We start from the raw sequence: 25898 nt of genomic DNA, 5'->3' as shown, positions 1-25898 counted from the left end.
TTCAAAGCACTTTTCCAACAGTTCTCTACAAGCTCAAAATTCTCTCTAAGCTTGGGTGACCAGGTACTTTATCATCCAAAGCAGGTCACTTTTGAGGCTGAAAGGAAGCATTCTTAATAATTACGCTGTGTCAGCAGGTGTAAACCAGGACAGTCCCAGGCAAACAGGGATGTATGATCAATCCACCACAAGCCTCCAAAAGAGACTGGGTAACCCAGAGACATCATCATTCATTCATTTACCCCAAACCTGCCCCTCTCTGTCTATTTTACCTCCATCTATTTAATTGCTCAAATAAAAATCCAGGTCACCCGCAATTCGTCTCCTTTGGTCCCTTGTCTTCCCCCACCCCCTGCCACCCCTCCACTCCAAACCACCAGCAAATCCTGATAATTCCATCTACAAGTTATTCCCCACCTGTTCATCTGTGTCTTTCTCCTCTGATTTCACCCTAGTCTTAGGCATCATCATTTCTCACCTGGACAGCAGTGAGAGCCTTCTAATCCGTCTCCCCACTTCCACACATGTTCTTTTCGTAATCCATTATCCAAAAGGCAACAAGAGTAATTCTTCAAAAATGTAAATCTGATCATGTTTCTCCCTTGCTCAGAATCTTCTAGCAGCTCTCTACTGTACTGAGAAAAAAGCTAAACTCCTTATCTTGGGTCTATGTCTTTGTTCAATAAGTATGTGCTAAGTGAACAAACATACAAGTCAACAAGTATTTGCTGAGTATATATTATGTACAGTCAGCCCTCTGCATCTGCAGGTTTCACATCTGCTAGTGGATCAAAAATTTGCGGGGGGGGCGGGGGAGGGAGTTCCAGAAAGTTCCCCCAAACAAAACTTGAATTTGCCTGCACTGGCAACTATTTACATAGCATTTACATTGCATTTACAGCTATTTACATAACATTTACATTGTATTAGGTATTATAAATACTGGAGAGGATTTAAAGTATAGGGGAGGATGTGGTAGGTTACATTGCAAAGAGTACACCATTTTCTATAAGGGACTTGAGCATCCTCAAATTTTGGTACCCACAGTGGGGAGGTGGTCCTGGAACTGACCCCCGCAGATACTGAGGGACAACTGTGTTAGACTCATGCAAGGCATGTCTTATAGCTTCAGTGTGACCCATGTCACTGTTGGGAAGAAAACTCTGTTCTAATTCCTGATATTTCTTTCCACGTGAAGGGAGCCCCATCAGTATGCCTTCTGGCCTCTCTCTGCCCCTTTACTCACAGCGAGTGGAGTGAGTTACACTGGTGGTAAACTGAGGAAGAAGAAACTGGGCATGCTCAGTTGAGCCCCACTCTTCTTCCCCTTGGCAGCTGGCCACATGTTTTTGTTATTCCTCCAGGGGCTGGCTCTTCCTCTGTCCCCATCCAGCACTGCCCGTGACCAGGTGGATCAGTCTGCCTAATCCTGGATCCAATTATCAAGTCAATTTGGCTCTCATACCAAGCCAAGTTATTCATTATCAGTAATAAACATGATATTTGGCTGCCATCTGCCACCCTGTTTATTTCTCAGTTTGTTCAGAGCTCGTATGGAAAGAGGGGTGCTATTTATTGGGCTCCCCCAAAGACCTCGAACATCCCACGAGAAATAGGAGAAACCAGTTGCATAAAGCCTGGTACAGAGCCCCTGGCAACCCAAGGGTATAACAATCTGGGACTTGAGAAATAAAAGCTGTAATAATGCAGTTGCCAGCTGAGCAATGATCATGCCGGGCTCACAGTGAAAACCGAAGTACAAATTTAGTAGCAGCATTTAGCCCAGAAGAACGTCTTCAGGAATGAATCATGAAGGGAATATTGTCATTTGTGCAAAGAGACAGAGGGTTATAAGGGAAAAGGTGGCTAGAGATTCTCATTTATGTTTATGAAAACAGATGGCCTTTTTGAAAAACAGAAAGCCCAAACAAAAGCATCATTTATTCCAGGAGCTAAGAGATTGTTCTACTGACATCTCATCAAAAAGCCATCTCTTAGGCTTTTTCACCCCCTGGAGAATTCATAAATAGCACTTCTTAAAATAAAAGCAAAACAGTTTTCAGAAGGATGTAAGTTACATAAGATTATCTTGGTTCCTCCCCGCTCCCACCTCAGCCTCCCTTTGTTCTTTGCCCAGATGCTACTGAAAACCTTCAAAAACTGTGCTGGGAGTGGCTTGTAAGAGGTGGCAAATGTGAAACCTAGTTCACGAAGCTCTCAGGGGAGAGATTTACTGACTCATACATTCCTATGTCCCGGATACTTCCACAGCAGGCAAAAGACCAGGTCAGAATTCTGATTTCATTTCCTCACTGTCTTTAATTTCTTTTTCTTCAATCCATCCTTCCCTCAGTTTTCAGACCCTGATTTGAAATAAAAGCTCGACCTCCCTGCTTATGTCTAGGGCTATGCCAGTCAGATGTCTTGGTGTGCCTGTCCAGAGCCTTCCCGCCCTTCTCCAGCCTGCTTTGGTGCCCTGGGAGGCTGCTCTTTAACCTGCATCAAAGGGCTCCCTCTGGCTACCAGCTGGGTTCAGCCAGCGGGAGCCCTGGCAGGAAGTCAAAGTTGGGAAGAGAGTGAGTTTGGGGTATTTATTCTCCTGGCAGGCTGCCTGCGAGGCTGTGGGTTGGCAGTGGCTGTGTTCCTGTGTGGGAGGACACAACTCTTTTGGGGCAGCCTTTTGCTAGAACTACAACACAGCTACAGCTCTCTCCAGGTTCCAGTGCCTGCTCCCTTCCCCTGCCCATCTGGGCTACCGGGTGGTCACAGCTCCCAGCTGTTACTAGCCCCAGGGGGCTTCACCAGCCTTTGTGATTGCCCCCAATCCTGCCACACATTAAGAACAGTCCCTTCCTCACACTCCCCTTAATTATACCTCAAAACAAATGCCACTGTTTCTTGCCAGGACCCCAACTGATACGCAAAAGCTCTAGGTCAATATCTCTGTCAGTCTTTATTTGACTCAAAAGCAAGCTCTATTTCTTGCTTTTCTTCCTCATCAAACTTCTCGAACAAACGCCCCAGAAGGTTTGAGCTCAGAAGGGCTTCCTAGACTGTCCAACCTGCTGTTATCTAGGGCTTGTTTTTGAGAAGTCAGTTTGTCAAAATATAGCAAAAATCAGTAAACATGTTGAATTCCGATAACCCAGAAATTCTAATAGTTCTAAAAAGTATCCCAAGGAATCCCTAGATTTATATAAAGATGTTTCCTAGGGTGATATTAAAAGTATATAATGATATGAGCACTGCTTCACTGAGCAGGGCAGACTATATTATTGTATCAGTGCCAGCTGGCTGAATATCGGCACCAGGCACTCATTGCAATAGTGAGTACAGGAGTTAAAAAAAAGTAGGAAACAACCTGAATGTCTAACAGCAGGAGAAATGTAAATACACTCTGGCATTCTGTAGGATGAAATACTATGCAGCCTTACAAAATGATGAATATTTAATGACATAGAAAGTTGTATATTACACACATCGTTAAATGAAAAAAGCACAAAATTTAATACAGAGTGTGGTTCTATTTTTAGAAATTAAAAAAAAGGTGATGTGTGTGTGTTTACACAACAGAAAGAGCCACAGTGTTTTTTTTTCAATGTGGTAAGGTAATAGATATTTTTTCTTTTCATCCATTTGCTCATCTGTAGTTTCTAAATTTTCAAGAATAAATAAGTATAATTTTTAAACGAGAAAATAGGACAAGAAATTTTTTTAAAGTCACACACCCAGTTTCAGAGACACGCCTAAAATTTTGGTCAGGAGTCTCTGATTATAAACTATTTGCTGAATGCACTGCCCATAGGACCAATCATTTAACTGATGACTTCTGGTCTCACTAGAAGTGCTTGACATTTCAGAACAGTGAGATGCAGACTCTTAGGCAATCTTATACACAAACAACTCCAGCTCTGTGCAATGGCCACTGACTCTCTGCCAAGAAAACGACGCGTTCCAAGTCGAGACTGTTGCCTGCATTCTTGGCATCCATTTCCCGATGTTCTCTCTCCTGAACACTTCATATATTCCTAGCAGATTGACTGCATATTATTAATAACTATATAGGCTGTCAATCAACACATCTTCTAAGAGAAACTTTCCAAGTCAGTCTTATGAATAACCCAATTAAAAAAACGATTTAAAAGCCATACTTTCTCAACAGTACTTTTAATTATTTGACACTTAATAATTTACTCCTTCATTTGTACTCTGCCTCCTTCTCCAAAGGACTCAAGGAAGCTAATTAGCCAACATGAAGCTGCATGCATATCCATGTGTATGTGAAGACAACTTCCTATACATGCATGTAGATGTAGGAGTTAGTATACAGTAATATACAGTATATAGCACATATTTAGTAGTAATAATATAGTATTAGTACATGTAAATACAATCACATCCATTTTACTCACTGAAGAGGGGAAGGCATGGGCTGAAGCAAGCTGCTAGCATCTGTCTACCAGATTAGAGAAAGAAGTGGGAATTTGCTGGATCCCTGCTTGAGAAGTTCACAGTGTCATTACCTTTTACCTTGACCCGGCTATGGCCTTTGCTCCTAGATTCTCTGCTTGGTTCTCAGCCCTACCTGCTAACCTCCACACCCATGCCAGGCTCATCTCCATCATAAGCAGACATAATCATGCCACCTGCCAGCTCCATGCCCTCAGATGGCCATCTATAGCCTAGAACAGTTGTTTTTATTTATTTTATTATTATTTTTTTTGTGGTACGCGGGCCTCTCACTGTTGTGGCCTCTCCCGTTGCGGAGCACAGGCTCCGGATGCGCAGGCTCAGTGGCCATGGCTCACGGGCCCAGCCTCTCCGCGGCATGTGGGATCTTCCCAGACCGGGGCACGAACCCGTGTCCCCTGCATCGGCAGGCGGACTCTCCACCACTGTGCCACCAGGGAAGCCCCAGAACAGTTGTATTTAATTAGCTGTTTAAATACTTTTTTTTAGTAGAGGGACTTTTCCTCCTAAAATGAAACTTATATTGGTGCTCAGTATATAAACAGATACAAGAATTGCTCTAATTAAAGTAAAAGTGAGGGGTTGCAACCCCCTTGGGCTTCCATGGTCTTCAGATCTACCGCACCCACTGTCCTACACATAATTACTTTAGTGCTAAGCTCTAGTGGATAGTAGACCATTTTTCTTCTTTTATTTTCCTCCCTCCCCTTTCAAAGCGTCAGCGAGTACCTATAGGTATTGTTCCAGGCTCAGAGCACAAAACCTCAGGGTGTTAGAGTCTAAAGTGGAAGTCAGACAACAAATACATGACATGTTAGGTGACGGTACATGTTATGGAAAAAACAGAGGGAAATAAGAAGGAAAGAGATTGGTGGAAGCGGTCTGTTTTATACAGTTAGGTCGGGGAAGGCCTCGCTGAATAGGTGGCATTGAGCAGACACCTGAAGGAAGCGAGGCAGCAAGCTCTGCAGGTATCTGGGAGGATTAAAGTTCCAGCAAGGGCAAAAGGGGGCTGTGGCAGAAGAGGGCCTGGCATGTTAGCGGGGCAGCAAGGAGGCTGGTGCCGCTGGGCTGGGAGGAACCAAGGAGAGAGCGAGATGAGCTGGGGGCATCAGGGTGGGATGCTGCTCTGACAGGTGTGCAGAGCCCCGTGGGACATTGTAAAGGCTTTGACTTTTCCTCTGAGATGGGGAATCTTTGAAAGGTTTTGAGCAGAAAGACGACAGGAACAGATTGGAGGGGAGCAACGAGGAAGCAGGAAGCACAGGTAGGAGGCTACCGTGAGAATCCAGGTGAGAAATGACGAGGGTGAGGGCGTGAAGGTGATGGGAGGTGGTGCGATTCTTTACATGCTTTTGAAGGTAGAGCTCACCATATCTGCTGATGAATTAGATGTGGAATGTGGGGTACGAGAGAAAAAGAAGAGACAATATAACTCTCAGGAAATTAGCCTGAGCAAAGCAAGGAATGGAACTGCTGTGGGAAGGACAGGTTGGTGATGGGAGAAAACCAGGGAATGGGCTTGGGCGTGTTAGGTTTGAGAAGAGCTATTTCCTGTTTGGGTGGATATACGCATTAGGAGCTCAGGACAGAGGTCCAAGCTGGAGATATAAATCTGACAGTCATCTACATTTAAATCCATTTAAACTAGAAGACTGGATGAGGTCTCCACGGAAGTGTAGAGTGGAATGAGAAAAGGTCTGTGGACTGGGCCCTGGGGCCTCCCAGCATTTAGAGGTTTGAGACTCAGAGGAGGCAGTAAAAGAGGCAGAAAAAGTAGTGGGTAGTGAGGTGAGACAGACCGGGAGAGCATGGAGTTCCTGAGCACAGGTGAAGGAAGTACTCAGGAGGGAGTGTTACCATCCACGTAAAATGGTCAGGTCATGTGAGGACTGGGCAATGACCAAAGGGTTTAGCAACATGGAGATCCCTGGGGACCTTGACAGGAGTGATGTTGGATGGGAGGTGGGGGGAACGTCTGACTGGAGCTCCTCAAGGGCAGACACCACCTCTCATTCACTGCTGTATCCTCCATGCCCCTCCCCTCCCCAACTCAGCATCCTGCACAGTGCCTGGCACACAGTGGGCAATAATATCTAGTGATGGATGAGCCATTTCCCTCATGAAGTCACTACTCTTTTATATGTCCCTGTTCGTGGACCCTAATAATTTTCACAGAAAAGACCTACTCCTTTCCTATGTGTATGTATCTGGACCAGACAAAGGGATTAGAATAAGGTAAGAAAGAAAATCAAGTAGAAGACTATCTCTTCTTTGCAAAGGCTCAGCTAGGGCTGCCCTTGTTTATATAAGACTCCATATCATGCCTACATAATTAGGTTGGTAAAAGGAAGTCAGTGTCTTTGCTCACTTATGTCTGGGAAAATGTTTAATTTTAACAACAACAATGATGATGATTAGGATAAAATATACTTTGTACATTTTAGAAGGACCTGTCATATGCACCACCTCACTTTTCCTCGTTACCAATTACCTCACAACATTTGCAAGTGCTGCTGGCTTAGGTAGTCCTCTAAGGAAAAGTTGGATATAACTAGCAGGGCAAGTTGCCTTAGATCAGAGGTCTACAAATGGTGGCCAACACCTGTTTTAGTAAATAAAGTTTTATTGGAACGCAGCCTTGCCCATGTGTTAGCATATTGTCTCCAGCTGTTTTTGTGCTACCCAGCAGAGTTGAGTAGTTGCATGAGAGACTGTGCAAAGTTGAAAACCTTTACTATCTAGCCCTCTACAGAAAAAGCTGGCCAACACCTGTCTTAGACAAGCTAAATCAGAGGTCCCCAAAACAGGGTGCTCAAGACAACCCATTGGGACTTGGGAAGAAAATATCCGAACATCTCTCTCTCTTTTTAATTTTAGGAAAAAGAAAAATTTAAGTTTCTTAATGTTTAGTACATGGATTGAGAGCGAATCATGGATCTAACTTGTAAATAAAGATGAAAATGCTGAGAATGTAGTCAAAAACCATTTACTATTAGGGGCAGATGATGAAAATATTTGAAGATCAAGCAGGTGATACAAGAGAGGGCTTGGCATATAGTAGGTACTCAAAATGATTTGGAATAATATTAGTTAACATTTACTGAATCGCTAGCCTGTTTCAAGAGCAATGCTAAAGGCTTCATATGCATTAGCTCATTTAATTCACACAACCCTCTGATGAGTTCAGTATTATAACCCTGTCACATTTCACAGGTAAAGGAACTGAGGCTTAGAGAGATTAAGTGTCTCCCCCATTGGCAAACAATGAGAAAACAGTAGCTTTGGGAGTTGAATCAGGACCTCTTGACACCTAAGGCTAAGGTCTGAGCTTGTGGATTGCCATGCAGCTTCAACGGTGTCATCTTGTGTAAATATATTTAGGTACAGGCTGATCATTAACCAAGGAGACATGCAAAGGAAAAACACTGATTTTGCTTTTCAAGTTTCATTACCATGGTTCTAAAAATGCATATGACAAAAAAAGTGTGTGGGGGGGTGGATCACCAGAACTTCCCCTGTATTCATGATTGTACCCTACAGTTCGGACATGCCTGAGTGCAGAGCTACCACAATAGGAATGTGACCATAGGGGAGATAATCAAAGCCTGGAATCAGACATGGGTTTCCTCACAGGAACCTCATGGCACATACAAACTATTTATCTTAAAGACTGAAGAAGCACCGTGGTGCAGTGTCATAGAGCACTAGCGAAGCAATCAGGCAGAACTGGATTTTGCTTGATATGAACCAGCAGCGTTGCCTTGGTTAGATCCTTTAATTTCTCTAAGCATCAGGTTTCTCATTTGTTAAGTGAAAATAATAATGCGTGCTTCACAAGTTTGCAGGCCTGTAGGAGCACTTAATAAATAGTAGTCATGGTGGTTAGTCATGGCTATGCTTCATTTTGTTTTTGTTTTCAGTAATTTGTATTGTCCTAATATTTTTGTAACAATGCAGTTAAAAATAAATAGGACTAATAGAAAATCTGAATACGCCTATATCTATTAAAGAAATTGAATCGATACTTAATAACTTTCCAAAACAGAAAGCACCAGACCCAGATGGGGTCACTGGTAAATTCTACCAAACATTTAAGGAAGAAATTATGCCAATTCTCTACAACCTCTTCCAGAAGACAGAAGCAGAAAGAATACTTCCTAATTCATTCTATGAGGCCAGAATTACCCTAATGCCAAAACCATACAAAGACATTACAAGAAAACTAGAGTTCAATGTTTCTTATGAACACAGGTATAAAAATACCCAACAAAATATTAGTAAATTGAATCTAACAATGTATAAAAAGATTTATAAACCACAACTAAATGGGATTTATCCAAGGTATGCAAGGCTGGTTAAACGTTCAAAAACCAATGAAGGTAATCCATCACATCAATAGGCTGAAGAAGAAAAATCACATGATCATATTAATACATGCTGAAAAACATTTGACAAAATCCAACAGCTATTCAGGATAAAAACTCTCAGCAACCTAGAAATAGAGGGGGACTTTCTTAACTTGATAAAGAACACCTACACAAACCCAACAACTAACATCACACTTAATGGTGAGAAAGGTGAAGTTTTTCTGTTAAGATCAGGAACAAGATGAGGATGTCCTCTCTCATCATATTGAAAGTCCTAGCTAATGCAATAAACCAAGAAAAGGAAATAAAAAGTATGTAGATTGGGAATAAAGAAATAAAATTGTCTTTGTTTGCAGATAACATGACTGTCTTCATAGAAAATCCAAAAGAAATCACACCAAAAAACTCCTGAAACTAATAATCAATTACATCAAGATTTTAAGACAGAAGGTTAATATAAAAAGTCAATCATCTTCCTATATACTGCAATGAACAAGTGAAAATTGAAATTAAAAACAATTACCTTTTACATTCACACATCTGAAAATGAAACACTTAGGTATAAATCTAACAAAATATGAACAAGATCTATATGAGGAAAACTAGAAAACTCTGCTCAAAGATATTAAAGAAGAACTAAATAGACTGGAACTCACCAAAAAGGATATCCCACATCCAAAAACAAAGGAGAAGCCACAGTGAGACGGGAGGAGGGGCGCAATCACAATAAAATCAAATCCCATAACTGCTGGGTGGGTGACTCACAACTGGAGAACACTTATACCATAGAAGTCCACCCACTGGAGTGAGGGTTCTGAGCCCCATGTCAGGCTTCCCAACCTGGGGGTCCGGCAACGGGAGGAGGAATTCCTAGAGAATCAGAATTTGAAGGCTAGAGGGATTTGATTACAGGACTTTGACAGGACTGGGGGAAACAGAGACTCCACTCTTGGAAGGCACACACAAAGTAGTGTGCTCATCGGGACCCTGGGGAAGGAGCAGTGACCCCACAGGAGACTGAACCAGACCTACCTGCTAGTGTTGGAGGGTCTCCTGCAGAGGCAGGGGGTGGCTGTGTCTCACCGTGAGGACAACGACACTGGCAGCAGAAGTTCTGGGAAGTACTCCTTGGCATGAGCCCCCCCAGAGTCTGCCATTAGCACCACCAAAGAGCCTGGGTAGGCTCCAGTGTTGGGTCGCCTCAGGGCACACAACCAAGAGGGAGGGAACCCAGCCCCACCGATCAGCAGACAAGCAGATTAAAGTTTTACTGAGCTCTGCCCACCACAGCAACAGCCAGCTCTACCCACCACCAGTCCCTCCCATCACGAAACTTGCACAAGCCTCTTAGATAGCCTCATCCACCAGAGGGCACACAGCAGAAGCAAGAAGAACTACAATCCTGCAGCCTGTGGAACAAAAACCACATTCAGAGAAAGACAGACAAGATGAAAATGCAGAGGGCTATGAGCCAGATAAAGGAACAAGATAAAACCCCAGAAAAACAACTAAATGAAGTGGAGATAGGTGACCTTCCAGAAAAAGAATTCAGAATAATGATAGTGAATGACCCAGGACCTCAGAAAAAGAATGGAGGCAAAGATCGAGAAGATGCAAGAAATGTTTACCAAAGACCTAGAAGAATTAAAGAACAAACAAACAGAGATGAACAATACAATAACTAAAATAAAAACTACACTAGAAGGAATCAACAGCAGAATAACTGAGGCAGAAGAACGGATAAGTGACCTGGAAGAAAGAATGGTGGAATTCACTGCTGCGGAACAGAATAAAGAAAAAAGAATGAAAAGAAATGAAGACAGCCTAAGAGACCTCTGGGACAACATTAAATGAAACAACATTCACATTATAGGGGTCCCAGAAGGAGAAGAGAGAGAGAAAGGACCTGAGAAAATATTTCAAGAGATTATAGTCGAAAACTTCCCTAACATGGGAAAGGAAATAGCCACCCAAGTCCAGGAAGCGCAGAGAGCCCCATACAGGATAAACCGAAGGAGAAACACACCGAGACACATAGTAATCAAAATGGCAAAAATTAAAGACAAAGAAAAATTATTGAAAGCAGCAAGGGAAAAAGGACAAATAACATACAAGGGAACTCCCGTATGGTTAACAGCTTATTTCCCAGCAGAAACTCTACAAGCCAAAAGGGAGTGGCATGACATTTAAAAAGATGAAAGGGAAGAACCTACAACCAAAATTACTCTACCCAGCAAGGACCTCATTCAGATTCGATGGAGAAATCAAAAGCTTTACAGACAAGCAAAAGCAGAGAGAATTCAGCACCACCAAACCAACTCTAAAACAAATGCTAAAGGAACTTCTCTAAGTGGGAAACACAAGAGAAGAAAAGGACCTAAAAAAACAAACCCAAAGCAATCAAGAAAATGGTAATAGGAACATACATATCGATAATTACCTTAAACATGAATGGATTAAATGCTCCAACCAAAAGACACAGGCTTGCTGAATGGATACGAAAACAAGACCCATATATATGCTGTCTACAAGAGACCCACTTCAGACCTAGGGACACATACAGACTGAAAGTGAGGGGATGGAAAAAGATATTCCATGCAAATGGAAATCAAAAGAAAGCTGGAGTAGCAATACTCATATCAGATAAAATAGACTTTAAAATAAACAATGTTACAAGAGACAAGGAAGGACACTACATAATGATCAAGGGGTCGATCCAAGAAGAACATAATGATTATAAATATATATGCACCCAACACAGGAGCACCTCAATACATAAGGCAACTGCTAACATCTATAAAAGAGGAAATCAACAGTAACACAATAATAGTGGGGGACTTTGACACCTCACTTACACCAACGGACAGATCATCCAGACAGAAAACTTATAAGGAAACACAAGCTTTAAATGACACAATAGACCAGATAGATTTAATTGATATTTATAGGACATTCCACCCCAAAACAGCAGATTACACTTTCTTCTCAAATGCGCATGGAACACTCTCCAGGATAGATCACAACTTGGGTCACAAATCAAGCCTCAGTAAATTTAAGAAAACTGAAATCATATCAAGCATCTTTTCTGACCACAACACTATGAGAATAGAAATCAATTACAGGGAAAAAAACGTAAAAAACACAAAACATAGAGTCTAAACTGTACGTTACTAAATAACCAAGAGATCACTGAAGAAATCAAAGAGGAAATCAAAAAATATCTAGAGAGAAATGACAATGAAAACACAATGATCCAAAACCTATGGGATGCAGCAAAAGCAGTTCTAAGAGGGAAGTTTACTGCAATACAGTCCTACCTCAAGAAACAACAAACATCTCAAATAAACAATCTAACCTTACACCTAAAAGAACTAGAGAAAGAAGAACAAACAAAACACAAAGTTAGTAGAAGGAAAGAAATCATAAAGATCAGAGCAAAAGTAAATGAAATAGAAACAAAGAAAATAATAGCAAAGATCAATAAAACTAAAAGCTGGTTCTTTGAGAAGATAAACAAAATTGATAAACCATTAGCCAGACTCATCAAGAAAAAGAGGGAGAGGACACAAATCAATAAAATTAGAAATGAAAAAGGAGAAGTTACAGCAGACACCACAGAAATACAAAGCATCCTAAGAGACTACTACAAGCAGCTCTATGCCAATAAAATGGACAACCTGGAAGAAATGGACAAATTCTTAGAAAGGTATAAACTTACAAGACTGAACCAGGAAGAAATAGAAAACATGAACAGACCAATCACAAGTAATGAAATTGAAACTGTGATTAAAAATCTTCCAACAAACAAAAGTCCAGGACCAGATGGCTTCACAGGTGAATTCTATCAAACATTTGGAGAAGAGCTAACATCCATCCTTCTCAAACTCCTCCAAAAAATTGCAGAGAAAGGAACACTCCCAAACTCATTTTATGAGGCCACCATCACCCTGATACCAAAAGCAGACAAAGATACTACAAAGAAAAGAAAATTACAGACCAATATCACTGATGAATATAGATGCAAAAATCCTCAACAAGGGCTTCCCTGGCGGTGCAGTAGTTGAGAGTCCGCCTGCCAATGCAGGCGACACGGGTTCGTGCCCCGGTCTGGGAAGATCCCACATGCCGCGGAGCAGCTGGGCCCGTGAGCCATGGCCGCTGAGCCTGCGCGTCCGGAGCCTGTGCTCTGCAATGGGAGAGGCCACAACAGTGAGAGGCCCGTGTACCGCAAAAAAAAGTAAAAAAAAAAAAATCCTCAACAAAATACTAGCAAACAGAATCCAACAACACATTAAAAGGATCATACACCATGATCAAGTGGGATTTATCCCAAGGATGCAAGGATTCTTCAATATACACAAATCAATCAATGTGATACATCATATTAATAAATTGAAGAATAAAAACCATATGATCATCTCAATAGATGCAGAAAAAGCTCTTGACAAAATTCAACACCCATTTATGATAAAAACTCCCCAGAAAGTAGGCATAGAGGGAAACTGCCTCACATAAGAAAGGTCATATACAACAAACCCACAGCAAACATCATTCTCAATGGTGAAAAACTGAAAGCATTTCCTCTAAGATCAGGAACAAGACAAGGATGTCCACTTTCACTACTATTATTCAACATAGTTTTGGAAGTCCTAGCCATGGCAATCAGAGAAGAAAAAGAAATAAAAGGAATCCAAATTGGAAAAGAAGAAGTAAAACTGTCACTGTTTGCAGATGACATGATTCTACACATAGAGAATCCTAAAGATGTCACCAGAAAATGACTAGAGCTAATCAATGAATTTGGTAAAGTTGCAGGATACAAAATTAATGCACAGAAATCTCTTGCATTCCTATACACTAATGAAGAAAAATCTGAAAGAGAAATTAAGGAAACACTCCCATTTACCACTGCAACAAAAAGAATAAAATACCTGGGAATAAACCTACCTAGGGAGACAAAAGACCTGTATGCAGAAAACTATAAGATACTGATGAAAGAAATTAAAGATAATACAAACAGATGGAGAGGCATACCACGTTTTGGGTTGGAAGAATCAATATTGTGAAAATGACTATACTACCCAGAGCAATCTACAGATTCAATGCAATCCCTATCAAATTACCAATGGCGTTTTTTACACAACTAGAACAAAAAATCTTAAAATTTGTATGGAGACACAAAAGACCCCAAATAGCCAAAGTGGTCTTGATGGAAAAAAACAGAGCTGGAGGAATCAGGCTCCCTGACTTCAGACTATACTACAAAGCTACAGTAATCAAGACAATATGGTACTGGCACAAAAACAGAAACATTGATCAATGGAACAGGATAGAAAGCCCAGAGATAAACCCATGCACCTGTGGTCAACTAAGCTATGACAAAGGAGGCAAGGATATACAATGGAGAAAAGACAGTCTCTTCAATAAGTAATGCTGGGAAAACTGGACAGCTACATGTAAAAGAATGAAATTAGAACATCCCTAACACCATACACAAAAATAAACTCAAAATGGATTAGAGACCTAAATGTAAGACTGGACACTCTAAAACTCTTAGAGGAAAACATAGGAAGAACACTCTTTGACATACATCACAGCAAGATCTTTTTTGATCCACCTCCTAGAGTAATGGAAATAAAAACAAAAATAAACAAATGGGAGCTAATGAACGTTCAAAGTTTTTGTACAGCAAAGGAAACTACAAACAAGACGAAAAGACAACCCTCAGGATGGGGGAAAATACTTGCAAACGAGTCAGCGGACAAAGGATTAATCTCCAAAATTTATAAACAGCTCATGCAGCTGAATATTAAAAAAACAAACAACCCAATCCAAAAATGAGCAGAAGACCTAAATAGACATTTCTCCAAAGAAGACATACAGATGGCCAAGAAGCACATGAAAAGCTGCTCAACATCACTAATTATTAGAGAAATGCAAATCGAAACTACAATGAGGTATCACCTCACACCAGTTAGAATGGGCATCATCAGAAAATCTACAAACAACAAATGCTGGTGAGGGTGTGCAGAAAAGGGAACACTCTTGCACTGTTGGTGGGAATGTAAATTGATACAGCCAGTCTGGAGAACAGTATGGAAGTTCCTTAAAAAACTAAAAATAGAATTACCATATGATCCAGCAATCCCACTACTGGGCATATACCCAGAGAAAACTATAATTCAAAAAGACACATGCGCGCTTCCCTGGTGGTGCAGTGGTTGAGAGTCCGCCTGCCAATGCAGGGGACACAGGTTCGTGCCCCGGTCCGGGAAGATCCCACATGCCGTGGAGTGGCTAGGCCCGTGAGCCATGGCCGCTGAGCCTGTGCGTCCGGAGCCTGTGCTCTGCAACGGGAGAGGCCACAACAGTGAGAGGCTCACGTACCGCAAAAAAAAAAAAAAAAAAGACACATGCACCCCAATGTTCTTTGCAGCACTGTTTACAATAGCCAGGACATGGAAGCAACCTAAGTGCCCATCGTCAGATGAATGGATAAAGAAGATGTGGTACATATATACAATGGAATTTTACTCAGCCATAAAAAGGAACGAAATTGGGTCATTTGTAGAGATGTGGATGGATCTAGAGACTGTCATACATAGTGAAGTAAGTCAGAAAGAGAAAAACAAATATCGTATATTAACATATATATGTGGAACCTAGAAAAATGGTACAGATGAACCAGTCTGCAGGGCAGAAATTGAGACACAGATGCAGAGAGCAAACGTATGGACACCAAGAGGGGAAAGTGCCAGGGGTGGTGGTGGTGGTGGTGGTGGTGGGATGAATTGGGAGATTGGGATTGACATATATACACTAATATGTATAAAATGGATAACTAATAAGAACCTGCTGTATAAAAAAATAAATTAAATGAAATTCAAAAATAAATAAATAAATAAAGAAGAACTAAATAATTGGAGAACTATACCATATTCTTGGACAAGAAGACTCAATATTATTGAGATGTCAGCTCTTCTGAACTTGATATATAGATTCAACACAATCCCAGTCAAAACACCAGCAAATTATTTTGTAGATACTGGCAAACTGATTCTCAAGTGGAGAGGCAAAAGACCCAGAATAGCCAACTCAGTATTGAAGGAGAGTAACAAAATTAGAGGACTGACACTACCTGACCTCAAGACTTACCTTAAAGCTATAGTAATTGAGACAGTGTGGTATTGGTGAAAAAGAGACAAACAGATCAACAGAACAGAATAGAGAGCCCAGAAATAGGCCTACATAAATACAGTCAATTGATCTTTGACAAAGGAGAAATGGAATACAATGGAGAAAAGACAGCCTTTTCTCAAATGGTGCTGGAACAACTGGACATCCACATGCAAAAACATGAATCTAGGCACAGACTTTACACCCTTCACAAAAGCTAACTCAAAATGGATCATAGACCTACATGTAAAATGCAAAACTACGAAACTCCTTGATGATAACATAGGAGAAAATCTAGGTGACCTCAGGATGGTGATGACTCTAGATACAACTCCAAAGGCACAATCCGTGAAAGGAAAAAAATGATAAGGTGGACGTCATTAAAATTAAACACTTCTGTTTTGTGAAATACAATGTCAAGACAAGGAGAAAGACAAGACACACAGTGGGAGAAAATAATTGCAAAAGACACATCTGATAAAGCACTGTTATCCAAAATACATAAACAATTCTAAAAACTCAACAATAGGAAAATAAACAAGCCAATTAAAAATGGGCCAAAGACTTGAACAGACATGTCACAAAGAAAATATACAAATGGGAAGTTAACATATGAAAAGATGGGCAACATCATATGTCATTAGGGAATTGCAAATGAGATACAAGATACCACTACATATTTATTAGAATGGCCAATATTCAGAATAGTGATAACACCAAATGCTAGTGAGAATGTGGAGCAACAAGAACCCTCATTTATTGCTGATGGGAATGCAAGATGGTACAGCCACTTTGGAAGACAGTTTGGAGGTTTCTTACAAAACTAGATATATTCTTACCATACGATTCAGCAGTTGCGCTCTCTGGTATTCACCCAAATGAATTAAAAACTTATGTCCACAGAAAAACCTGCACAGGGATGTTTATGGCAGCTTTATTTGTAATTGCCAAAATTTGCAAGCAACCAAGATGTCCTTCAGTAGGTGAATGGTTAAATAAATTGTGATACATGCAGACAATGGGTTGCTATTCAGTGCGAAAAAGAAATGAGCTATCAAGCAAGGGGAAGAAATGGAAGAACCTTAAATGCATATTACTAAGTGAAAGAATCCAATTTGAGAAGGCTAAATACTGTATGATTCCTACCATATGATATTCTGGAAAAAGCAAAACTCTGGAGACAGTAAAAAGATCAGTGGTTTCCGGGGGGTTAAGGGGAGGGAGGGATGAATAGGCAAAGCATGAGGATTTATAGGACAGTGAATTTATTCTGTTTGATATTATAATAGTGGATACATGTCAGTATACATTTGTCAAAACCCATAGAATGTACAACATCATGAGTGAACCCTAATGTAAACTGTGGACATTGGGTGACAATGATGTGTCAGTGTAGGGTCATCTATTGTAACAAATGTACCACTGTGGTGGGGAGTGGCTGGTAGTGAGGGAGGGTGTGCATGTGTGAGGGCAGGGAGCATACGGGAACACTATCCCTTCTGCTCAGTTTTGCTGTGAACCTAAAAGTGCCCTAAAAATAAAGTTTATTAATAAAAAAGGAGAAATTAAACAAACAAATAAATCTCCATACTTCATACGCATTAGAGTGGCTATTATCAAAACCAGAAAATAACAAATGTTGGCAAGGGTGTGGAGAAACTGGAACCCCTTGTGCATTGCTGGTGGAAATGTAAAATGGCGCTGCCATTTGGGAAATGGTATGGCAGTTCCTCATAAACCTAGAGATAGAATTACCATATGATTCAGCAATTCTGCTTCTGTGTATATAACCGAAAGAATCAAAAGCAGGGACTTGAACGGATAATTGTACACCCATGTTCACAGTTGCATTATTCACAACAGCCAAAAGGTGGAAGCAAATAACGTTCATCAACAAATGAATAACTAAAATTCAATAGGTACACACAATAAAATATTATCCAGCCTTCAAAAAGAAGAAAATTCTGATACATGATACAATCTGGATGAACAGTGAGAACATTATGGTGAGTACATTATGCTTAAGTGTAAGTCAGTCACCAAAGGACACACAACATATGATTCCACTTACAGGAGGTGGCAGACTCATATTCAGAGACAGAAGGCAGAACAGTGGTTGAAGGGGCTGGAGAAAGGGTGGAAGGGGGAGTTACTGTTTAATGGGTACAGAGGTTCACTTTGGAAGATGAAAAGAGTTCTATAGATGGATGGTTGATGGTTGCACAACAATGTGAATGTACTTAATACCATAAAACTGTGCACTCAGAAATGGCTAAAACGATGAATTTTATCTTAGGTATATTTTACCACACTTCAAAAAACTATAAAAATAAATGTGATTCTTAATATCTCATTCTAAGGTGTAAATGACAAATAGAGCTTACGTTTTATATTCTAGCCAAACCAATCTATACATTTCTTTGAAATGAAAAAAATACTTTAAAAATACATGAATAAAATCAGAGTTCTTTACTTCTGGGCCCATGACTGCAAAAGTGACAGAATAGAAGTTTATGGCCTCATATCTGAGGCAGTGCCTAGTAGGTTGACTGGGTCCAGTTAAATGGCCAGCCAATTTCCATATTTTAACAGGAGGAGCTGGCTTGGTACCATTTGACTCTTGGTGCCAGAAGGAGACAATCCACATGGGATTTTCCACAGAAAGCCTATTTACCAAGAGTACTGGCATACACTATTTAATTTTCACATGTTTGGACCATGTGAAAATAACGACTGATATATAATTAACCGAGGTTTGGGGCACAATTGTCCATATGCTCATCGCCAAATTTTTTATTCTGATGAAATCATACACCTTGGCAGTCCTTAGAAAAAATGCTTTGGGGCTTCCCTGGTGGCGCAGTGGTTGGGAGTCCGCCTGCCGATGCAGGGGACACGGGTTCGTGCCCCGGTCCGGGAAGATCCCACATGCCGCGGAGCGGCTGGGCCCGTGAGCCATGGCCGCTGAGCCTGCGCGTCCGGAGCCTGTGCTCCGCAACGGGGAGAGGCCGCAACAGTGAGAGGCCCGCGTACCGCAAAAAAAAAAAGAAAAAGAAAAGAAAAACAAACAATAGCAACAGAACATTACCATTGCCGAGAATCCTTCCATTTTCAAAATTCTTCCTGATGAGGTCTCACAAAACCTCCAGAAACAACTGCCAGTGAGGTAATATTCGTAACGACGATAATCATGAGGATGATAACAATGCCGTTACCAGGTGTGAGTGCCTTCTCTGTGCCGGGAACTAAAGGTGGTACTCTACACGTGTAGAAGACTTAATTTCATTGTCCCAATCATCCTTCCAAGCAAATAGTCTTTACCTCACTTTTAAAGATGAAGAAACCAAGCCTCAGAGAATTGAGGTAATGCGCCCAAGATAAAGTGGGAAAGCTAGGATTTGAACCTAGATCTCTCTAACTGCAAAACCATATTCTTTCTTCTATATCACACCACCTTAACTAATGCTCTCATTAGTGAAGAGATGAGTTAATTACTATCATCTTGCCAAGCCTCAAGCTTGTAGTTGGCTAAGCTAGTGATAGCTTCAGTTTCTAGGCTGGTAGTTGTAGCTCAGAGTGGAGGTGCCCTAGGTAACAGAGAGTACACAGGAATCTGGGGGTACTGCTTGCCCTGAGCACCCCTTCCAAGCCATCTACAGAGCCTTGTAATAACAATCTCACCTATCTGTCAAGAAACTGGTATACCAGGCACTATAGAAGAGGCTTCACATGCTTTATCTCTAATCTTTGTAGCAATTCCGTAAGCAGGTATATTATCCTCATTTTACAGATGAGGCTGGGAAAAGTAAATGACATGTCAAAGCATAACATCTAGTCCGGGGCGAACCTTCCCCTTCCTATGGTAGTGTGCCTCATGGCAAGAACCCAGAATCAGTCTGCACAACAGAGAAAAGCAGAGGGTGGGGAGGTTATCAATTAGGTTACAATCCACGAGGCAGGCAATCTGGGAAAATTAACCACTGGAGGGTGAGGTGGGACAATGAGAGAGACCCTCACCATCTCAAATTTTCCAAAGAAATCACCTAAGGTCACAGAACAATCCAAATAAATAACATAGGTTATTGTTCCTGGAATAAATGACTTTGAATCTATACTTGAATGCACTGAGATTATTGATTCATCCGCAACCAATGTATATTATTAAGCACTAATTCATTGCATCTGAAACAGCCCCGTGGAGCCTGATTCTCCAGCTACTGGCTTTGGCAAAAGATTCTCTTTAGACCATGTACTTACACAGCAGGTGATGTTATAGGAAGGATTTTGTTAACCAAACTCTCACAAGAGAGTGGCATATTTATATGAAATCTTTAAACACGTTTTTTAGCTTCAGTGCCCCTACCCCCTTCCCATCCCTCCCTCCCCTTCCTGTTCTGGATATTAAACTTTTACACCCACAGCTCTAATGACCCACTAATGCATTTGGGTTAATACATCCTGGCTCTTGAACTCCAGGGCAATGACCTGAACCCCATCTATTAATTTGACCATGAGAGGGGTTCAAGATAGTTACAATAATCCTTTCCACTGGGGATAAGGGGAAAGTACAAGACTAAGAATAGCTGCACATATACATAAAAGACAGCTTCTTCCTATCGGTCAGGAAGACGAGGGTGCCACGTGGGCCTGCCCCTTGCTCACGTGGTGTCCACGTCTCCTACCAGGTCCATGGATGGGTCCTTAATAATTAATCCTGGGCCCACTCAGCCAGAAAGCACTTCCTAAATAACCTTCTGTCCATAGTGGTTTGAATTAAGACCGAGTTCTAAATGCAATTAGTTTTCAGTTGATTGCCTTCGGGCACTTCTCCCCTCCCTGTGACTCCCTCCTCAGCAGGGCCCTGGTGAGACTGTACAAGGGAGGGATTCCATCCAGTTTATTATGGGCTAAATTGTGTACCCCTCCCCAAATTCACGTGTTGAAGTGCCAACCCCTAATACCTCAGACTGTGACTTAATTTGGAGATACGGTTTTAAAGAGGTAAAATGAGGTCATATGAGTAGGCCCTAATCCACTGTGGCCGGTATCCTTTTAAGAAGAGGAGACTGGGACACAGACACACACAGAAGAAAGACCATGTGAGGACACTGGGAGAAGATGGCCATTTACAAGCCAAGGAGAGAGGCCTCAGAGGAAACCCACCCTGTCAACACCTTGATCTCAGACTTCCAGCCATCAGAACGAGAAGAAAATACATTTCTGTTGTTTAAGCCACTCAGTTTGTCGTGCTTTGTTATGGCAGCCCTAGCAAACCATTAACAATTTTACTCATCTGCAAAGAACAGCATTTCAGTATAGGTTGGGGGGCGAGGTGAAAACTAGCTGTTATTTAGCACTGTCTACATGCGGAACACTGACCCATGAGATCTCATGTAATCCACACAACGGCTGGAGATGCTCATACTTCCCTAGCAGTGAGCTCTCTTTACAAAGGGTTCTGTGCACTTACTTTGTCAATAGTTGCAAATTTTTCAATCAATTGTAAATACACTGTGAATCTCACTTGTTGTGGGACATTCAGGAAACAATGAACTGGAAACTAAGAACTGAAAAGAGAAGCAGTGAGCCCAAGTCCAGGAACATGAGAATCTGGTCAAAGGTGTGCAACTTCTCCCCTGGAAAAGACATCTCTGCCCACAAATGTAGGATGCTGAATTCTATTCCCAGGATTAATAAACACTTTAACCTTGTGCACAGACCCTGAAGGGAATCAAGAGCCCCAGCTTATAAGCCACTAGACTAGAGGCTTTCAGTGGAGTCCTGACAGAGAAGAGATGGTGGAGTAGAAGGTAGGGAGAAGAGACATGGGGAAAAGGGAGGGAGAGGAGGGAAGGTGAGGGAGAGGAGGACAGAGGAGGAGAGGAGGAAAGAAAGGAGGATGGAGCAGTGAGGAGAAGAGAATGCCGGGAAGACGGAAGGGAAAATCAAAGAGAAGAAGGGAGGGGAGCAGAAAGGGAGCAAAGATGGAAAAGAAGAGAAGAGAGGAGGGGAGGATGCAGGAGGAGAGAAGGGGGAAGAGTATTAGAGGAGGGGGCAGGGAGAAGGCAAGAGGGGACCGTCTGGGGCTGAGCTCTGTCTACGACTGGTCCAGGCCAGGCTAACATGTGGCAGCTGGCAAATCCAAGTCCTAACCTCAGACGGGCAGTCAATACTTGGAGGCTCAAATATGGGGACATTTAGCACAGGTATGACCTGCAAACATGCAAAATAAATATTTAAACCTCTCATTGAAATTGTGAAGAGGGATATGCTAAAGAGTTCCTGGTGCTCAAGAAAATTATTAGCATGAAATCCACAGGTATTAAAATAGATGTAATTGGCACAGTTCCTTAGGTGGGATTTCTTTTTTGCTGCATTTTAGGGAAGGTAAACATACCTGCCAGGGCTTTTGTATATTTCCTCCTGTTCTTGATACTCTTGTTACTTTCTCAAACTGAACCTCTACAAGGGGATGGAAGAGTGAGCAGTGGACACATGAGGTAAATCCCAGTGGGGTATCAATTTTATCAGCAAGTCATTTAAAACATTGTTTTACATGAATGTAAATATGGTGGTTTACATGGAATGCAAAATTTTATGTATTCATAATTGGTTATCTTGGGCAAGTTACTTTAACTCCATTAGGCTCAATTCCACATCTGTAAAAAAAAATCTATGAAGAGCAGCTGGGAAGTGACATAACATATGTAAACCCCTAGCATTTAGGAGGTGCTTGACAAATACGAGGGTGCTTTCCCTTCTTCCAGCGGCAGTTAGCCCTCCTCTGAGTTCCCACAGTTTTCGCCTTCTCCTCCATCACACAAATATTTTCTCATAATTATATGTCTATATTTCTGTTTTTTAGGAAATACGGTGTGTGTTTCTTCAGAGTAAGGACCATATCCTCTTCCTTTCTGGTTCCAAGGCCATGGCACCATGCTGGCACAGAGTAGGTGCTCATTAAACAGTGGCAAATGAATCTGTCAAACGTCTTTTTCAAATGCTCCTGTGATGCCTGTGATAGCTTTTGCAATACGAATTAGCTCTCTTCTCCCTCCTAGAATGAGAGAGCTCCCTGAAGTTTGAAGCTAGGTCCTACCCATCTTTTTATACTCTGGGTTAGTAGTGCCTATAGGAGAAGTTGCAGGGCCTCAATAAATATTTGCCAAATGCATTTTACTTCGATTTGAGATAGAATCAAAGCTAATATTACTGGGTTCCACCGTTGGCATGAATAATAGAAGAAAGAGGCCTGAGAGTGTAACATGAGTCCTGCGGGCTTGGCCAGATCTAGACTTGTCCAGGCAGACTCAGCTGATGGTCCTAGTCCTGGTGTCAGTTCACAGAGCATGGTAGGATCTCCAGGCCACTGGTGCTCAGAGGAAAGGCCTCAGCGGGCAGTCAGTCACTTACTGTAATGGAGGCTGCCTTCTCCACACCTCGCAGGGTTTAAGATGATTGCCAGTCTACTGAAATGAGGCCCCTCTGGGCAGCCTTCTGGAGTCTTCAGTCTTGGCAACGTTGATGTCTCCCTTCTCTGTGCTCCTGCTGTAGCTTGAGAGAAAAAATCCTGTAGCTTTATCCCCATCACAGGGTGGTTGGTTCACTGTGTGCGTGTTTATCTTACTTGGTAGATGCCACCAGGGCACTTAAAAAGATGATCAGGTTTTCCTGTGAAACAGGCACAAACTCCCATTTCTGCCTCTTCCCAGTTACCAGTTATATTGCCCCAGGCACTGACTCTACCTCCAGGCTCTCAGCTTCCTCATCTGTAAAATGGGTGTAAGAATCTCTGCTTACACGAGACGAAGTGTGCGCAGTGCTTAGCACCAGACCTCGCACACAGTAGGCGCCCCATAAATGGCAACCCCCCTTCTTTTTTTTTTTTTTTTTTTTCTTTTTGCTGTATGCGGGCCTCTCACTGTTGTGGCCTCTCTCATTGCGAAGCACAGGCTCCGGACGCGCAGGCTCAGCGGCCATGGCTCACGGGCCCAGCCGCTCCGCGGCATGTGGAATCTTCCAGGACCGGGGCACGAACCCGTGTCCCCTGCATCAGCAGGCGGACTCTCAACCACTGCGCCACCAGGGAAGCCCAACAACCCCCCTTCCTTTTCCTCTCCTTGCCCTCTCTGGAAGGAAGAGCCAAGTCTGATTTTCTTTAAGACTCTCAAGGACCTGATACAGAGCCTGATAAAGGGGAGATGCTCAGTATTTATTTTTACAATGAATGAGTGTCAGACTTTATACAGTGCTATTCTCCATGCCTCCCCACCAAGCACCATGAAGACCCTAACACAGACCGTACAGACTGCCCTCCAAACAGAAATACAGTCTGTGGTAGAATAAATGTGGAAGGAATCACATAAAAACGTAAATAATTCAAATAGGTGGTGCGATACAAGGAGTGTTTTTTTTTCCGTGTTGCAAAGCAGGTTTAATTATAATTACGGCTTAAAAAAGGATCTTCAGTCTTTTCAGTCTGCATCTGAGTGTCTTAGGCATAAAAAAAAAAAAAAAAAAAGTTTTGGAGAAGAATCCAGGAATGATGGCTACTTTTTCCACAGGGATAAAGGGGCAACAACCTCTCTCGCCATCAGCTCCAAGTTCCTGGCTTGTGACCCCTTTCCCAGCAAGGTGATGGTGGGGGGGGTCCCGGAATGTTGCAGAAGGTACCAGAAGCCACACAAGCTCCTCCCAGATCTGCTCATCCTCCACACCTCCCGGCTCCCAGGACCCTGCCCGAGCAGTGAGGGGCCGGACACCCAGACAACGGAAATGTCCTACTGGCCTCCCCACCACCACCACCAACTCCGCCATTTCCCTTCAGGGCGCGAGGGCTGAGAAGAAGCCTCAGAACCATGGGCACCACTTCCTGAGCAGCTCTCCCCACCCTCTTTTCACAGACTTTTCCAGAACCTGGACCCCTAACCCTACCCAGGACCTCACACTGGTAAACTGCAGGGCAGGGGCATCTGACAAGGAACAGGGATGCTGCTTCCTAGTGAAACGCTGCCACCCGCCAGGATGGTTTCCATTTTAGGGGTTTACGGTGACAGGATCTTTCCCAGGTCTGGTCCCCTGTGTTGTCCATTCCCCAGGTCCTAGGGTGCTGTCTGGTGTGGCGCATGTAGCACTGGACAGGGAATCAGGATACAGGGGTCTGGGGACCAGCTGGCCCAGCCTCCACTTGCTTTGTGACCCCGGTCAAGTCACTGTCCCCTTTCATCCTCAGTTTCCTCCTCTGTAAGTGAAGGGCTGAGCTGGGTGATGCTCTGTGAAATTCCCCACAGATTAATTTCTCAAAGCCAGTGAGCCTCCATCAGCCCCCAGCAGGTGGCCTAGCCATTTCCCAAGCAGGGACCCTGTGCAAGGCCCGGTACCCGGACTATTACCTCATTTGTTCTCAAGTAACCTTGGGAGGTGGGCTCTCCACCTTGCAGGAAAGTGAAAACTCAGAGAGGACCAGGGTAATCAAGCTAAGGTCACACAGCTAGCCAACGGCAAGCAGGGTGGGTTTCAGGAGGGGAAGGAAGGATGGGAGTGTCTGGAGGCTGGAGAAGCCTGGCCTGTGAGGCGTCCAGAGGGGGACATGAGTGGTAGACAGCAGGGAATGTGCCACAGGCCTGGGCTGAGGGGAGGGAACACCGATCTGAGCCCCACAGGCCCGGCCTCGAGTCCAGGCACTGGTGCTCTTTTGCTCTGTGACACTTGGAGAAATCACCGTGTGTCTCTGAGCCTCAGTTTTCCTCATCTTTAAAATAGGAATAACAACCTCTCCTCCGCCCATCTCATAGGCTTATTGAAAAGATCAAATGAGAAAACGGTCTGAAAGCTGCTGCTTACAATTCTCAAAAGGCTGAGCCTCACCACTTACTAGTTCTG

General features: G+C 42.6%; 1 long non-coding RNA gene across 1 annotated transcript in view; it reads right to left on the bottom strand.

The window, feature by feature from the left end:
• Nucleotides 1-25898, bottom strand: part of LOC307056233 — a 136877-nt gene that overhangs the window by 4852 nt on the left and 106127 nt on the right. The gene's annotated exons all lie outside the window — the stretch shown is intronic.

This window comes from Hyperoodon ampullatus, assembly GCF_949752795.1.
Source record: "Hyperoodon ampullatus genome assembly, chromosome: 7".
NCBI lineage: Eukaryota > Metazoa > Chordata > Mammalia > Artiodactyla > Ziphiidae > Hyperoodon > Hyperoodon ampullatus.
Note: the sequence above shows the minus strand (reverse complement) of the source record. Positions and strands in the feature narration are given on the sequence as shown.